Source organism: Berghia stephanieae, chromosome 4 (assembly GCF_034508935.2).
Source record: "Berghia stephanieae isolate SIO BIC M18660-M18661 chromosome 4, UCSD_Bste_1.3, whole genome shotgun sequence".
Classification (NCBI taxonomy): Eukaryota; Metazoa; Mollusca; class Gastropoda; order Nudibranchia; family Aeolidiidae; genus Berghia; species Berghia stephanieae.
Genome location: NC_088363.1, coordinates 92,173,787 through 92,188,146, shown reverse-complemented (window position 1 = coordinate 92,188,146; position 14,360 = coordinate 92,173,787). Strand labels below are relative to the sequence as shown.

The 14,360-nt window shown below is 35.1% G+C and overlaps 1 protein-coding gene across 2 annotated transcripts in view; it reads right to left on the bottom strand.

Annotated features, from left to right (window-relative positions):
• Nucleotides 1-13,895, bottom strand: part of LOC144971585 (transmembrane channel-like protein 3) — a 44,663-nt gene extending 30,768 nt beyond the window's left edge. The window contains exon 1 of one of the 2 annotated variants that reach the window (XM_078912637.1): nt 13,525-13,895. The gene's annotated coding sequence lies outside the window, so the exon portion shown is untranslated. Of the gene's footprint in view, nt 1-5,799; nt 6,527-13,524 lie in introns of those variants that run through there. The other variant, XM_078912638.1, reaches the window with a different exon arrangement.
• Nucleotides 13,896-14,360: the final 465 nt, after the last annotated feature.

Sequence of the window (14,360 nt, the reverse complement as noted above, 5' to 3'; positions counted from 1 at the left end):
ATTATTATTATTAGTTCTAAGAATATATAATATAATAATAATAATAATAATAATAATAATAATAATAATAATATAATAATAATAATAATATATAATAATAAATAATAATAATAATAAATAATAATAATAATAATAATAATAATAATAATAATAATAAATAATAATAATAATAACATATACCCCGCTCAGTGCAGGTCAAGATGTTTTATTTTTTTAAAAAATAATTTTTTTAAAACCCAAACAAAATAACCCCCAGTGAGCTACTTTTTATTGCGCGAAATCCACACAGTGTGCTTAAAGTGCTTTACAATATGTTTCAAGCCAACAACAACATCTGATAAGTTATAGGACTAGACGACGCCTTCTAACCCATAAAAGACTTGAGCATTAATGTAGAGCAATATCCACTAAATGTTCTCAAAGCGCTTTACGTGAGGTCCTTTGTTGACATACTGAACATGTTAAACGAGACAGTAAGGCAAATTAAAATTTTCTTTTCGGCAGAGGCAATGCTGTTAACAACCAGGTATTTATTTTACACCGGAGTACAGTGAGAGAATGTTTGTAAAGATAATTTTTCCAAGGACTCACTCAACGTTACGTCGCTTAGAGCGAGACTCGAACCCGGGACCTACCAGTTCGAATGCGAGAGTCATACCACAAACCACGAAGTCGAACATTATCAAAATAGGCTATGCATTGACGTCATCGTTCTAAAATAGAATGGACTGAATAATACGCTTCAACAGAAGACACAATTAACGTCACTTCCCTCGTAATGACGCATGGTAACTTAGTAACTGGCTCTAAACTATCGGAACAATGGCGGACGCCCTTATGAAATATTTCTCCGAAGAGCATAAACGCGTATCTAGAGTGGGAAAAAAAACATTATAAAATCTGATCATGTTTTGACTTTTACATACATAATCTGATCACAAGACATATGAAAAGTTCTAGCCAGCATGAAGAATAAAATGGATTATTTTCTTTGTTTAGAACCAAGATGGCCGCCGTTGCTGGGCGACGTGACATCATACTATTGAATCCAATTATTCGTTTAATGTAGTCAGTCTGCTGGTTTAATAACAGTAGTGTTAGTGTTATAGTAACCCTCTCCTTACCAACCATAGGAAAATCGTCACATTCGTTACGATCCAACCAGCACTTTCATCAATCAGATTTCGTTTGTATATCACACAATTTAAAGACAAATGTTTTGTTATAGCTATAATAATGTGACACTGTGTTGTCGAGGTCATTTTGATGATTAATATTATGCGTAAAATGTACTCGGATTTCTTTCTTTTCTATTTGAGTAAGAAAAATCTATTTTTGTGCTGGGTGGGTGTGAAATTTTGGGGAAAATTCTGATAAATGGTTGGTAAGGAAAGGGTAAAACGAAACAAGTTATAAATAAATTTTAAATAGGTAACATTCTACGTAAAAGTTTGTTGATTGAACGTAGATTCCTAATTGGTTTATAACCTTTTTTTTTTACATTAAAAAAATAAAAATACAAAGGAATAACTATAAATCGGTCGATTTAATAAGCGAGATAGAAAAAAACTTGAGCTTTTATATAGCGCAATATCCACTAAACGTGTTCAAAGCGCTTTACAAAGGGTCTCTGACCAACAACAACACGTAACATGTAGTACGAGACGCGATGCCTGTTAGGCGATATTACAATTTTTTTCCCCGACAGAAACAACGCTGTTAACGTCCAGGTACTCATTTTACACCTGAGTACGATGAGAAACTGTGAGTAAAGAGCCTTTTCCAAGGACAATATTTCGCGCTGGTTTGAGAGTATTTCCATTACACGCGCTGGTTTGAGAGTATTTCCATTACACGCGCTGGTTTGAGAGTATTTCCATTACACGCGCTGGTTTGAATTTCCATTACACGCGCTGGTTTGAGAGTATTTCCATTACACGCGCTGGTTTGAGAGTATTTCCATTACACGCGCTGGTTTGAGAGTATTTCCATTACACGCGCTGGTTTGAGAGTATTTCCATTACACGCGCTGGTTTGAGAGTATTTCCGTTACACGCGCTGGTTTGAGAGTATTTCCATTACACGCGCTGGTTTGAGAGTATTTCCATTACACGCGCTGGTTTGAGAGTATTTCCATTACACGCGCTGGTTTGAGAGTATTTCCATTACAACAAAGAGCCCATGACAATTTGGGTTGTTAGACCTGCCAATAAATACACATCGCTTTATCCAGTCCATGCCGAAATAGTACCAGATTGAAGCAATGGGTTATACGTGTTATCACAACAATACAAGCCTCACGAACGTTGGTTTAAAATCGACGTCCACCTATTTGCAGGTCTGATCACCCAATTCCTTATGGGCTCATTGTTGTCATGGAAATCTCAAAAACATGACGCAAAATATTGTCCATTACAACAATGTTACTTATCCGAACCAGTCACAACAATGTTAAACTCGGCCCATAAGTGGGTTCGGATGTCAGACCTGTGGTGTTGTAATGGAAATTTCAAAAAAATGATGCAAATTATTGTCTATTACAACAAAGTTATAGGCCCATAAGTGGGTTTGGATGTCAGACCCATGGTCTGTACACGTCGTTTAAAATTCCTGAACTGGTTTAATCAGACATGACTGTAGCTGAGGTCAAAGAGGTCAAAAAGCGCTGCTGTTTGATCGTGTTTTTTCTTGTGTTTGTTTATTTTTCAGAGGGAGATTTATTTTAGAGATGTTTCTTGTAAAGTACTTAGTTTTTCTTGGGTTTTTTTTGTTTGTTTGGGTTTTGTTTTGTTTTTTTTTAGGGTTTTTTCCCTTTCTTTTTTGATTTGTTTTGTTTTGTTTGGGCGCGAGGAGAGGGGAGAGGGGGGTTGGTTTGTTTATTTAATTGCTTTATTTTTTAAGCTTTTGTTTTTTTTTTGTTTTTATTTTTTTTATTTTTAAAAATCAACTTTGTTTGGGTTTTTTTTTCAGCTAAAAATTAGATGTTTTCCACTAGAATCTTGTCATCCAAGCCAAATATAAGATTGGCCTGGGGACGTCATGAAGTAACGACAAATAGTTGATATGTAAATTGGTATATGACGTCTTTGACACAAAACAACAAAATAAATTAATTGTCATCAGTCTATCACGTCAATGACACTTGTAACACCTGGGTGGGGATCCTGACCTCCCATTGCGGGCAGGGAGGTACACACTGTGTCTTTTATCCCCTTATATCTGTTTTCTAACATGCTTTCTGTCTTTGTCTTGGAATGAGATTGCATAGTTTTTTTCCTGGCCCTGGTCGGAGTCCTGGCTGGGAGGGAAACAGTCAAATGCATAGTTATTGTTTTGGGAGATGATATTTTTTTCCTTGTAAATCATCTCTCTGTTATGTATTATTATATTTGTTATTTTTTAATGTATAATGTAGCATTTGAGTGTGTTCCTCTTTGTTGGATTTTGTTCTTGTGTCCGAATGAGACTTATAGGTGATCTCAAACTAATTACATTGGTGGTGTGCTGTTGGAATCTACATCTGATCCCTATTTGTTCCCAGTTCCCCTTTGTCTTACTTTCTCTTGGATGCTTCAATTGTAATTCTAGAACTTTTTACTATCCCATTTTCTTCCTTTTTACTGGCGCTGATATAACCTAAATGTGTTGCAAGCGCCGTAAAACCCTTAAAAACATAAAAAACATAAACACTTGTAGCACACGTGACTGGCCTCTGTATTATGTATCACAGTACTGCGCAGCGGACTCTGAAAAAATAAAAATCCCCGATATTTTAAAAATGTGGACAGAAAACTCGTGAAGTCCCAGGTTTGAGAGTTTGTTGTTGTTGGGTTATTTTGTTTTTGGTTTTTGTTTGTTGTTTTTTTTGCTTTTTTTTTGCCAAGAAGCGGGTCATTTAAATTGATCTAAATGTGAAGAACGAGTTTTCTGGCCAAATTTTAAAATATATTGTTTTTTTCCAGAGTACGACAAAGTAGAATACGTTATTAAAACCTCGTCTTTAACGTCCGTTGTTTTTGTTTTTTACACCTTGATGGAACTATTCGGAACGATGAATTCAAAATGTTATAATCAAACCTGAACATAGTAGGCCTGCATTAGATTAAAATGACATTCATCATTATGTAGGAATTAGTGCCGCGCTGAAGACCGGTCTGGACCGCGGTCCGACGGTCTTTTAGCTGTGAACCGAAGACCGGTCCCAGAGGGGAAGACCGGCGCCGGTCCTCACTTCTTATCACCTTTCAACTAGTGCGGGGCGGTCCTTGCAAGGACCACGGTCTTACGGTCTCGCGCCATAGCCTACTACTTCCCCAGCGATTCGTTGCTTCGGTTGCCTATCTTCCACCAATCACCACCCATCCCACTTAATTAATCGCACCCACCCCCCTTTGCCATACACTAAACGACACAGACGACCATACAGGCAGACGACCACCAACCTCCACTCCGCAAACCGCCCTTTCGTGTGTGAGATGGGGGGAACAGGAGGCGCACGCCTTGGACGATTCCATTATACGGGGTAAATTTCAAAATTTACTACACCATAATGATCGCAATAACAATGATCTATGGTGAAGGCATGACCCCTCTTCTCTAATGGGTTATTGTTTGAAATGTATGTGACTACAAAAGATGTGTGTGTTTGTGTGTGTGTGTGTGTGTGTGTGTGTGTGTGTGTCGAACCTAGCAAGTAGCAAATCCGATTTTTGTTTTCTTTTGTCCATCTCTTGTCACCACTCCTTTCTATCGCAGTGTTGTCATTTAAAATAATACAATAATATTAAAATTTCGTTTGGTGTTTTTACTAATCAAATAATATGAGTTTCATTAGTTTCTTCCTTCCAAAAAAAACCAGTTATAACGTCTGAATTTTAAAATAGTCCAATAGAATATTTGGGGACCCCGATAGCTCAGTTGATAGAGCACTCTCTTTATACGCAAAGGGCCAGAGATCGATCCCGGGGTGCAGTCGAGTTTTTTCTGAATCCCTGTCTACTCAGCAATGAATGGGTAGCTGAGTTTGTTAGATCTGGTGAAAAGTCACCATCGACCCCTCTTATCACCTCATCCACCCCCTCTTATTATAACTTCACGTCTCTCTCTTACTCTTCAATGCTCGCTGCCCTCTAATGTGTGTGTGTGGGGGGGGGGGGGGGGGGGGGGGGGGGAGTTGCGTGTGTGTATCAACGCCACGAACAACTCGATCAACGCCTTGGGCGATGCCATTATCTCCGTTAATGGGGATAAATTTCAAATTTTATTAAATTATCGAAGTAACAATGAAGTACGGTGAGCAAATAAAGAAGGCATCACCCCTCTTCTCTAATTAGGTTACAATTTGAAATGAGTGTGACTACTCCGTGTGTTTTACTCCTGTAGGCCACGGTTTTCATCGTGTAGCGGTCTTTAACGGTTCAAGAATGAACGATCCCACGCTCTCAAAGGTCAAACCGGTTCGAATTTCCAACAGTCTCTCAGGAATGTTCAATGTCGAAAAGGACCGGTCCTTGCGGTCTTCATTTCCCAAGGACCGTAGGACCGTGGTCCTTATGCTTGCCAAGGACCGCCCCGCACTAGTAGGAATAGAGATAGAGATATCACAATGGAAATTTCAAGATCACCCCTTATCGAGTAATGTAGGATAATAAAATCCATCATTAAGCCGAAAACTTAATGTTATGTTTATGGACCCCCCTCCCCCCCCCCCCCCCCAATCGTTTTCGTTTTGGTCTTTATTTAATCGAACATGGTCATAATCAGATTTCTTTTCAGTTCTCTTGGTCAGACTATCCTTACCGTAAAATCAAAAGTAACTCCATAATTGATGTGTTGGCAATTTGTCTTTTCCTTCTTTTCTTTTCTTTTCTTAACTTTGAAAACTAGATCCAGGATGTATTAATTCCTCGAACTTTCAAAACATCCGTGATCTCCAAAGTGTGATAAGATTATCTTCTAAACCTCTCCTTACCATCTATAGGAAAATCGTCACATTCGTTACGATAAAACCAACCTTTTTCTGACTCAGATTTGGTTTTTAAATCACAACATTTACAAAAACTTAATACTGTTTTGTAACGCTTGTTTTGGTCTTTAAAAATGTGTATATCGTGCACTTTGTGCGCTTAAATTTGAGTTTAAAATTTCAATTTATGTTTTGGGTAGGTTTGAGATTTTAGTAAAAGTTTTGAGAATTGTCAGTGAGGAGAGAGTTAAGAATATATCCATTTTATAAGCACTTCAAAAATTCCACCAAGCTTTCTTCAGAACTACACACTGTGTCACAACTGTATGTGTGTGCTACTGCTTTTGACCGACAGGAATAGAAGAGACATGCGGTCAGCTTCGATAATCAGTGGTGGTGATGATTTTATCTCCAACGCTGAAATGAAGAGGTTTCATTTGTCCGTAGATACTTCTAATCATTATAATTTAAAGATTGTGTCAGCGACGATAAGTAATATCTAGTGACCGGAGAACAGTTGCAATCTCAAATGAAGTATGAAAGTACGCCACTGTTAGAAACAACATCTGACCAGAGAGAGTAGTACATATAGATATTATGCGCTTGGCTAAGAAGCTCCACAACATTCTGGAAGTATAACGGACAAACACACAAAACTATGTGTAACCTTGAACGTTTATAGTCTGGTTAATAATAATAATAATAATAATAAATAATAATAATAATAATAATAATAATAATAATAATAATAATAATAATAATAATAATAATAATAAATAATAATAATAATACTTTATTGCATCCCAAAAAGGAAATTTTTTGTACAGACGTGTTATAATTTACACATAAGATAAAAATACAATGGAAATAGGATGTATATATATATAAAAAAGGAGCAGCTCTATAACCAGAGCTGCGCTTTATAATATGAATAATTTCAACACTGTAAAATAGTTAAAAACTGTCACTATAAATTGAAAATTGAAAAGATTGCAAAACAAATAAATTAATAAATTAATATTTATATTTTTAAAAAGTGAAAATGAGAAATAATTATATAAAATGATTATTGCTTGTTGTTATAAAGCCTAATACTGGACGGCAGAAAAGATTTTCGGTGTCTCTCTGTTTTCGTTGAAATAGAGAAAGGGCGACCACTTCTTTCTGACATAATAATTGATGGTCTTAGTGGATGATACTGGTCATTTAATATTTTAGTTATTTTATTTATACAAAATTTCTCGTATAAAAGATCTACATCGTCAACATCATTTATATAGCGTTTAATGGATTTTTTAATATTTGAATTTATTTTGTTCCTTTCCACTGCTAAGCAATTGCCTCCCCAAGCTGTTATACAAAATGACAAAACACTTTCGATTACTGCTCTATAAAATAATGTGCAGAGGGTTTTATCTATTCTAAACTGAGAGAGTTTTGATAAAAAAATATGTACGTCTGCACATCTTATGCCTAATTATTTTCAAGTGTTCATCCCACTTGAGCCTGTCATCAATCGTTACACCAAGGTATTTGTAGTGAGGAACTCGCTGGACGAATTGGTCCTTTAATTTTAACGGTTCTATCGGTTCCTTCACTCTCCTAAAGTCAATCACTAGCTCCTTTGTCTTGCTTATGTTAAGCTCAAGGTGGTGGGCATCACACCAAGACACAAATCTATCAATTTCTTGCCTATAAGCCACTTCGTTGCCATTTGTTATGAGGCCTTGAAGAGCGGTGTCATCTGCAAACTTTATTAAAGGTACACTCAGGTTTTGACTTCTACAGTCATTCGTGTATATTGTGAATAATACAGGGGACAATACACAACCTTGAGGAGCACCAGTATTTGTAGTTATACAGGAAGATTTGTTTTGTCCTAATTGAACATATTGTGCTCTCTCCGTAAGAAATTCGAGCACCCAAGCAATTATATACTTGTTTAAATTGAGACTAGTCAATTTTTGAACAACCAACTGAGGTTGCATTGTATTGAACGCTGAAGAAAAATCTGCAAAAAGCAATCTGCAATAGCTCCTAGCGTGATCTAGATGCCTGTAGATGTTGTTTGTAAACAGCAAAATGGCATCCTCTACGCCACGTCCTGGTTTGTAAGCAAATTGATGACTATCACTCAATGGCATAAACTGATTCCTAATTTTAACAAGAACAAGTTTTTCTAAAGATTTCATGACTATTGAAGTCAGTGCAACAGGTCTGAGATCGTTCATAGTTTCAAGTTTTTCTTTTTTTGGAACAGGAATAATTTTTGAAGTTTTCCAAATTTTCGAAACGCATTGGAGGGACCAGTTAAAAATATGTGTATAAATGGGGGAAAGCTGGTGGGCACATTCTTTTAATAGTTTTCCTTTCAATCCATCCGGCCCAGCAGCCTTCCTCTCGTTTAGTTTCGAAAATACGAATCTCGTTTCCTCTTCACTGACCTCAATAGTCATTTCATCTTCCAAAGCCCTGTCTAATTTATGTTTTTCATTTTCAATATCAAATTTGTTTGCTGTGTCAAAACGTGAATAAAATTTATTTAGAGTTTCAATGTCGATATCTTCAGATATAATCGTGGGCTTTGGATTATAGTTAACAGCAGTTTTAAGCCCCCGCCACGTGTCCCGTATATCCCCAGAAGAAAAGCATTTTTCAATTTTATTTTTGTACTTGTCTCTACAACTAGATATTACCCTCTTTATCTCTTTTTGTTTTGTTTTCAGATCTTTTTTGTTTCCACTAGTATAGAGAGTTTTCTTTTGGTTCAATAAAAGTTTTAGATCTTTTGTTATCCAAGGCTTATTGTTAGGATAATATTTTATTTCTTTTTTACAAGACACTAGCTGTTCACAGAATTTTAAATACTCACTCACACAGTCATTCAGCTCATCCACACTATCACATGATTCGATAAAAACATTCCAGTCAGTGCATTCAAAACAACCACGCGAATCTTCACACACACTTCCATTCCAGATCTGTACACTTTTCTTTACTGGTTTTACACGTTTAAAAACAGGGCGGTAGGTGGGGAGTAGCAAGAGCATGCAGTGGTCAGATAAACCTAATGGGGCACGGGGTAAACATTTATAACTATTTTTAATATTACACAGGAATAAATCTAATGTTTTTTTGTCCCTTGTCTCGCAGTCCACGTATTGATGAAGTCCCGGGAGAGTAAAATCGTTACATTGGTTAAAATCGCCAGTGACCATCAATACGGCATCGGGTGACTTAATTTGAATGTCCTGTATTTCTTTCCTCAAAATATTTTTCGCTGTGGTGTTGTCTGATGATGGTGGAATGTAGACGTTGATGATGATGGCATGAGTATATTCCCGGGGTAGATAATATGGTCGTGACGAAACAGTAATAAATTCAATATAATCGTCACAATACATTTTCTTTATCTGACAGTTATTGGGGTGGCACCATTTGTTGTTAATATATGTGCACACCCCACCCCCAGTTCGTTTATTTATATTAGTCCGATCTCCTCGAAATAGTGAATATTGTTCAATATCAAAACATGATGATGGTATTTGAGGAGATAGCCAAGTCTCTGTTAACGCTATTATGGAGGCTTGACGATAGTCACTATTAAAACGACACAGTTAAAACAGTTCATCAATTTTATTTTTCAGTGATCTTACATTACCTGTCACTACACAGGGTAAAAATGGACGAAAAGGCCGTCTGTTAAATTTTGTTTTTATTCCTCCTTTTCTCCCCCTCTTACTTTAATAAATGATGTGTCAATAGTGGGTGGTGGGGGTGACACGGGTTGGAGGGATCGGAGAGTCTCTGGAGTATAAGTTATCGATAGGCTTATTTTGGCAGCAAAATCACAGGCTAAAACACCATTTATGCTTATAAATATACTAATACAGTTCAGTGAGCATTACTCATAAACGCGGATGGCAAAAAAACAATAACAAAGACATGAGTGACGTCAACTGCATACTATCTATAGACAAACCAAAAAAAAAGCCCCCGTTGAATCCGTGCTGTGCGAGATTTTTTAAGTGCATCAATGTTGCCATGTGAAAAAAGCTATGTATGCGCTTGGCTAAGCTCACAACATTGTCATCCGGAAGTATAACGGACCAACACACAAAACTATGTGTAACCTTGAACGTTTATAGTCTGGTTAATACAGTTTAGTGAGAATTGCTCATAAACATGGATGGCAAAAAAACAATAACAATGACCTGAGTGACGTCAACTTCATTCTATCTATAAAAGGAAGTAAAAAAATATTTGTCTCTTTTGTCCAGAGTTTTGAGCATAGAAAAGTCTAATATTTGTTATCAACGCTTTTAATATATTAAAAAGATTTAGATTCTGAAGCGTAAATTTGTGGTAAAAATGAGACTTGGAATGGGTCTTTGTGTTTTGCCAAGGAGTAGTAGATAGAAGTCGTCCTTCAGAGCCACTAACTAGGCTTTTGGGCTGGAGTTTATCCCGGTATACACAGCATGAAACGGACAGTTGCAATTACTTGCTACCCTTTGGATAGGACGCAATGTCTATCTATCGCAAAGTACTTTACGCCAGATCAAACAGACACAGCTAATCACTGGTGGGTGGAGACGGGGGGGGGGGGGGGGGGGGGGGGAGGGTTCAGAAGAAAAAAATGACTTCAACCGGGATGGATCTCGGTCCTTTGCATGTGCTGTGAGTGCTCCACCGACTGAACTATCGGGATGATATCTGATTTTATTTTATATAGCATTGATATTCTATCGAGCAGAATGAATATAAATCATCAAAGGCACAAACACAAAAATGTCTAATTTGTGACCCATCGTCTCAAAGCAGTATGATGCCTGGGTGAATCGGACCTCAAAAAGTACATTTTGGAATATAAGTATCTGTGAGCAATGCAAACTTGGAGTGTTTTGGGTGTTTAGACAGTCAATGATATCACGATGAAATGATTAGAACATATTGTCACATGTCGTAACCAATCACTACACATAATACCACGTGCTCGTGCTGTGTTGTGTTGATAAGCGTTACCAATCAACGGGTGTCAAATCAAAACCTTAGCGTGTTTTACTATCTATTTTTAACTTGAGAGATCGCAACCCGTCATGACCATAAATGGTAGCCGTGTAGAATTGTGCGACACAGAGTCAAGCAGTTGTTCAAAATAATAATAATAATAATAATAATAATAATAATAATATAATAATAATAATAATAATAATAATAATAATAATAATAATAATAATAATAATAATAATAATAATAATAATATAATAATAATAATAATAATAATAATAATATAATAATAATAATAATAATAATAATAATAATAATAATAATAATAAAACAATAATGAAAACTGATAATAATAATAATAATAATAATAATAATAATAATAATAATAATAATAATAATAATAATAATAATAATAATAATAATAATAATAATAATATATCCCTGTCGGAGGGCACGCCAGTCCGGAAGACAGGTCAAAGAAGATTAACATGGAGAAATCTGACGGCATGCTTTTATTTTATTTTCAAAACCCAGATTTCTATCCCTTCCTGGTTTGGCCATAGGAAAAGCTGGCCAACCTCCCAGCTGTTCATCAAACGGCATCAAAAGGACAACCTGAAGCAGAGAGACTGCCAGTTCGGATAAGGACCTCAGCTGCTACGAAGATAAGAATCACAATAAACAAATATTGTGGTTTTGTTTGTGTTACCTTATCCTTTGCCCAATGATGAATCATAAACATCAAAAATATAAAACATTATAAAATGTAAATTCGTACCCTACCATAATATTTCTAACAGAATAAATCTGACTTTCTTTTATTGTCAATTATAAGTGGGACTGGAGTTTGTTTATTCATTACTTATTGTCTTGTGAAGGTTATATCATTAGACAGCTATACGAGCCATTAATCATTGCTGTTAAATAATTCCATGTCATATGTAACGGGGAAATCATAGGATTTGCAGACATCTATATAATTCAATTCTAATTAATAGGGCTATTCTGTGAGTGCAGGAGCTGACAACCTGTGTAATGCGATCGTGTGATGTGGAGATTATTACATATGTTTTTCTTAAATTTTAAAATTTAATCTCCACCTTAAATACCGCATTACACCCACAGCAGTTTGAAAACGCCATCAAAATGTTACAAAATTCAAAACCCACAATGTAGGTAAGAAAACCTAAAAGAAGCAATAAAAGAAATATGAAATAAAATAGACTAATTATGTTACATTCATTATTCAATTTCACAAAATTACAGTGCATTCGAATAGACGAGAGAAACCTATATAGAAGTCTCCTCAAAATCTGAAAAATCATGCCACATTTTGAAATTCAAATGGGTGGTTTACTCAAAAGTTTTCCATACTCGATGTGATAAATAATAATGTGAAATTGAATGTAAGCTTCAATTTAATTACAACAAACAGATCAAATGAACGTTTCGGGTTTCCCCTTTACCATCAAAACAGGATGAATGAAACACCACATTCAATTTCACATTATTATTTATTTCTTCGAGCTTCGAGCAGCAACGTTTCCACACTCGATGTGTGCACGTGTGTACATACTTTGACCTAAACCTGCTTTATTATCATAACAACAACTTGTAAATCTGACGTGCATCTCCAAATAACATGTTATGAGATAAAACAAAAGGACATGTGAATATGCAACAGGCATGTAGTAAAAACCATTGCACACAAACCTATTTATTCAAAATTATGAAAGGAAACGAACTGGATAACCTGGCATGAAAAAAAAACCCCATCAAAACAACTAAAACCTACAGTAGCGTACCTGTAAACCTACGCTTATAAAACTTAAAATCAGTTATGTTTTTTAAATTTTGAAGACAACAATCTCTTAACGAATAGGTAATGCATATAACTGCCGAATTATGTACCTAGCCACACCATCTTCAAAGAGGGAATACGAATCAGCGTGAAAAAAGTAAAGATGTATTTAATTTCAACTACGAAGTGGTCACTGCCTGCTCTACTATAATATTATTATGGTCCGTCCGCTCCACAACCACACACGCCTTGATGGACTTTAATGATAATTAACTCGAACACAAGAATTGTTAGTGACGTTAAGACGACTTTTGCCGCCTGGAGGACAACCCACATTTAAAATTCTTTATTTATATTATATGGTTCTTGTCCAAGATTCCATACCATGGACTGTACACTAATCGATAATTTTGGTCTTATTGAGGAAGATTGTTTATTTACCATCTAGAACGACACTATTTTAACTCTATTTTTGATGGATCCCATGAGGGAATAATGATGACAAAATAAATGAATAAACAAATAATAAATAAATAAATAATAAATAGATAAATATATAAAGAAATGAATAAATAAATAAATAGTACTTTATCTCAAGAGTTTACCACCGCAAACCTGGTCTAATCATAAAGCCAAACGTAACCAAACCACAAAATCAATGTGTCAACATCAAGAGTGTGCTAACAAATTTCATGTCAGCAACAGAATCAATCAGGTACCTACTAGATAAATAAATGGAAACACCTACCAATGTGGGACGCCAATACTCCGGTAAAAGAATAAACTTCAAGGTTCAAATATCGAAACTAAATAAATAATATTACATGTAATCCGATGCCAGAAAAGACAACAAATTTTAATGTTGTGACACGGATCAAAATAACGTGTTACAGTAACAGCAATCGACACAGATACGTAATATCTGTAATAAACAAGAATACAACGTAACTATAATAATAATAATAACTTTATCAATCCCCAATATTTAAAACATGACTAGCCATAATAATATGATAAAATTCGTGCGTAAATTAAATAGCTTGTTTGGTAGAGTAGAGGGGAAAAAGAACAAACTATTTTAAAATCATAGCTTATCAGTTTTTAGCTATCTCGAGGACTGAAGACGTGGGTAGGTAATCAAGAAAGAGATAACAATGGAACAACATGATTCACAAAAAGACTATCTTGTTGATAAATGTTAATCATTAAACGTTAACCGTTAAGAGTATTTACATATACATACTAGGTACCGGATCTTTGAAAAAAAATTATCCTAACAGTAGATCGCAGAGACGGTATGCCATTAATATACATACATTGTTGTTGCTCTTGTGTTCTTGTAACTGTAATAATGAATAAATAAATAAATAAATGAATAAATAAATAAATAAATTAAATAATAATAATAAATAATAATAATAATAATAATAATAATAATAATAATAATAATAATAATAATAATAATAATAATAATAATAATAATAATAATGAATACATAGATAACCAATAAACCTCGCTCAATTTCAGCAAAACGGTCCCTATTAACTCCAAGATTTGAGTTCAGATGGAGAACATATCCTTTTT